Source organism: Octopus bimaculoides, chromosome 21, assembly GCF_001194135.2.
Source record: "Octopus bimaculoides isolate UCB-OBI-ISO-001 chromosome 21, ASM119413v2, whole genome shotgun sequence".
Lineage (NCBI taxonomy): Eukaryota > Metazoa > Mollusca > Cephalopoda > Octopoda > Octopodidae > Octopus > Octopus bimaculoides.
In genome coordinates this window covers 29,524,244-29,528,746 of record NC_069001.1, presented here as the reverse complement: position 1 = coordinate 29,528,746, position 4,503 = coordinate 29,524,244, and positions in this window count along the sequence as shown.

Genomic DNA, 4,503 nt, shown 5'->3' with positions numbered 1-4,503 from the left:
TATATATATATATATATATATATATATATATATATATATATATATGGCGAGTGGGAGAAACAGGTAGAGAGACACGCGAAGATGGAGAGTCTCGCACACGCAAACATATTTAAATAGATGTTTATATATGCGAGTATGCTGTGCGTTTGTACGTGTTTCTCTGTACGAACCGAACAAGGAGGCAATTTATTCAGTGCGTTTATGCTCATTTTTTTTTCTCTCATATGCGTCCATTTTAATATGCATCTATTTTAAATTTCTGTTTACTTTTTTTTCCTCTATAGTTTTGATGAAATTTTCAAATAGTCTCAACAACAATTAGAATTTCCATTCAAACATAATGTTTGTTATCGTTAATGTTATTGTTATTGTAGCTGTTGTTGTCGTTCTTACAATTTCCTTAGCAGGTGTTTGTGTGTCATTCCATTGTTCAACGAACAATAGAAAACAGTTAGAGTATATTGAATTTCTAGAGAAATGTTTAAGCCTATTCCAATGATGTGTTTTGTAATGGTGTGTATTTGAACACATATATTCACTTAGACTCACCACCGACACAAATGTGCATAGACACACAATATATAAATGGGTAGAGAGATACAATATCGATGGGTATAGAGAAAAAGATGATTATATTTTACGACAAAAACACTCCCATATATCTATTCAAGTGTATGTTTCTTTGCGTCTTATACATATATAAAAGGATTGGACAAAATAATGGAAACACCTAGCATCATAACATCATAATTTTGAAATATCTACAAAACCGCCAAAAGCTTGTTTATTTTTATGCTTTTTTGGTTTATTATTAGTGTTGCTTATTGCGCTTTGCTAAAACTGCTCTTTCTTTTCAAATATCATTAGAAAAGGTAATTAAAATTCTTGAAAATGACCGATCTATCGCAATTTCAAAGAGGTCAAATTGCTGGCAGGCACTTGCGTAACGAGAACAGCCGAAACATTAGGTGTGTCAAGAAGTACTGTCTCAAAAGTAATGACAGCCTTCGAGAAAGAGGGAAAAATTCCTCGTCAAAACAAAACTCCAGAAAAAAACCAAAAGCTTGAAATAAAGACCATCGGACTCTTACGCGAATTGTTAGAAAGGACTACAAAAGTACAGCTCTCGAAATTATTGCAATGGTTAATGACCACCGCGAGAACACAGATTTCACAAAAACTGTTTACTGGGAGCTGCACAAAGCCCGATTTTACGGGAGGGCTGCAATCAGAAAAACACTACTTTCAAAAACAAACGTTGCAAAGCGTTTAGCGTGCAGTAAAAATCTACAGAATTGGTCCGTAGAGCAGTGGAAGCATGTTATTTGCTCAGAGGAGTCATACTTTACCTTATTTCCAACAGAGGCATTTGACCCAGACTGGTTTCTTCCAACTGTTAGACATGGAGGAGGATCGGTGATGATAAAGCAGGGTGCTATTTCTTGGAAATCCGCTGGCCCAATGGTTTCCCTTCGTATCAAAATTTATAGTCATGAATATTTAAGCTGTTTATATGATCAAACTAATCTTATGGCTGCGGAACTCTTTCCAGGGGAAAACGCAATCTTTCGGGAATTTAATGCACCTATTCACACAGCTAAAGTTTGTTAGTGAATGGCACGATGCACATTCTAGTGAAGTTGAACATCTTATCGGGCTATCATAGTCCCCACATCTCAATATTATTGAAAAGTTATGGTGCATTTTCGAAAAACAAGTACGGAGTCGATATCCCCCACGATCATCACTAGAAGACCTGGAGACTGTTTTAACTGAAGAATGGACAAACATTCGTTTGGAAACACTTCAAACTTTCTACGAGTCCATGCCTCATAGAATTAAAGCTGTAATTACTGTCAAAGTTGGTCCTCCCCATTATTAAAATTAATTTCTTTGAAATTTTAAGGTGTTTCCATTATTTTGTCCAACCCCTGTATATATGTGTGTATGTGTGTTTGTGTGTGTGTTTCAAGTTGTATAAGTAACACGGAAAAAATTAATAAATAGTTACCACGTTAGCAAACAATTTACATAAGAACCAAGGATGTTATCATAATGCACACACTACAATTATATATGAATGCGAACCTCCGTTTACTGACAGAATGACATTCGGGTGATTTGTCATAGTGTTCCTCCCCTCCAGCTATTCCACTTGAATGTAGACTCTCTTGGGGTAAGCTCATTCTTCAGCAAGAGCCATTCGTGGCATCACTAAATATGTATGTGCTGTGGATTTTCAATTATTTTAAATGTCCTTGCTTGTGAAATTTACGTATTCATCTGAAGGAAACGGTGTTTTGTAATAGTATCACGAACTCATTTATCAACAACAAAAAAATCGTTAGAAACGGCTGCAACGAATTGTTAGTTATTTATTTGTGTGTTTGCGAATGCTCGCCCTCGTGTGTGTCTTTGTATCTGTGTTTGTCTATCACTACCGCTTAACAAATTGTGCACACGCATATATATATAAGCATCTACACACACATATATATTTATATACATATATAGTTGATTCATGTCTGTGTATATGAATATATGTGGCATTTGATTGTTGTTGTTTTGGGTGTGCTGCCACACCAAACACCACCATATTTCAAGCAGGTGCACAACAAAAGGTGTGCATTAATATTTGTGATTTAATTGATGCATAAGGTTTATATGTATAAGGAATTTACCATTTTCCGATTGGTGTGCATCACACATCGAGCACATCCGGAATATACGCCCTTGATATGTATATGTGTATGAATGTTTACGTTACTAATACCGAACTATTGAGAAAATTGAGCTCAATACATATTGTAACAGATGAGATATCTTATTAAAACGGAGGCTGAGGATCTCTCCAGCCTTTGTCAGTTGTCTTGGTGAAATTTCGAATCTGGGTTCTCATTCCGAAGGTATTTTTCGATGTTATCATATTATTATTATCATTATTATTATTATTAACAACAAACAGCAAACAACATGAGGACAATATCCGTAAAATGTAAATAATGTAATATCATTTTATTTGAAAGTTCGTGACTTTTAACATATTGGTGAACCAAGTACCGTCGGATAATCTATTCTGACTTAGTCTCATGTAAAACAAAACATGTTTGACTTAAGTGTGGTAAGAGAAAGAATAAACATGTTTATTAATATTGGATATCCTTCATTGCCTTGCTTAAGGCAGAGTACCTACTAGGCCTTGGTGTACTTTGGCGGAGAGTAACCTGTTTCACATATGTTTTCCATGTTTTCAACCGCACATTTCATTACATGAAATGAGTTAAAATGTTATACATGTAGAAAAATAATATAAACATGTATGCAATCACCTACTCGTAATTCCCAGTCAGTCATTCAAAAATAATATCTTATTTGAAATTGCGTGATTTTCATTATGTCGTACAACCAAGTACCATCAAACAATTTCTGGAGTTGACTTAACTTTGGTGGCAGAAAGTCTGAAAATGACTATTAGTATTGGGCATCCTTCCTTGCATCGCTTCAAAGAGAATACCTACAGGATACTTTGGTGGAGTATTGCCTCTTTCACATATATTCTCCGTGTTTTCAATCGCACAGTTTTATCTTTCCTGTCACAGAATTTTATACACTGCTTTGAATCATTTGCAGTCATGTAAATAAACTCCCATCACATGTTTAACACTGAATCTCTCTACAACAAATAATTGAATATTAAAAACAAGAAAATTAATGTACATTCCCAATCATAATGATGTTATCATGTCGAAAGTTGATGTTGTTCTGCTATCAGTGAGGAAGAAACTTGAATCTAACTTAAGTATAATATGAACAGGAAATCAAGACTTAAATGAAATATTTAAAACAAAGCGCTACTGTAATATTCTCTTATACTAGGCGTCAAATATTGTAATTCTGTCACTTTCTCAGCTAAACGAATATTTATGTTAGATAATATTTCTTAGTTCCTTTGAATATCTTTGTTTCGTTTGCATCTTTCATAACCGAATAAAGTTATGCTCTCATATACAACTTAATAATTAATGTGTTCCTGTAAGATTGTCTTTCTCGTATTCATTTTGTAGCTCAGTATATGTGTGATGATGTGTGTATGTGTTTGTGAAGGCATGTGAGTTTGTATACGTGTGCACATGTATAGGCGTACGTGTTTCTTTGTCTTTGTGTCTTTGTATATGTCGTCCGTTTCATCTATTTCCGTTTCTGTCATTATGCTACATGTTAGATGGTAGAAGGAAATGCCAGGGTAGCTCTTCACGAATTGCTTAATAATTAATATTTCTCTTACAGTTTCGTATAATGTAGAGAAATGAAAGCTTATAAATATATTTATACATATGTGTGTGTGCGTGTGTATACACACACACACACACATACACCCATACACACACACACACACACATACACATATATATACATATATATATATATATATATATATATGCATGCATATAGATTCATACGCACGCACGTATATATACACTTATATATTTACATAGATATGTA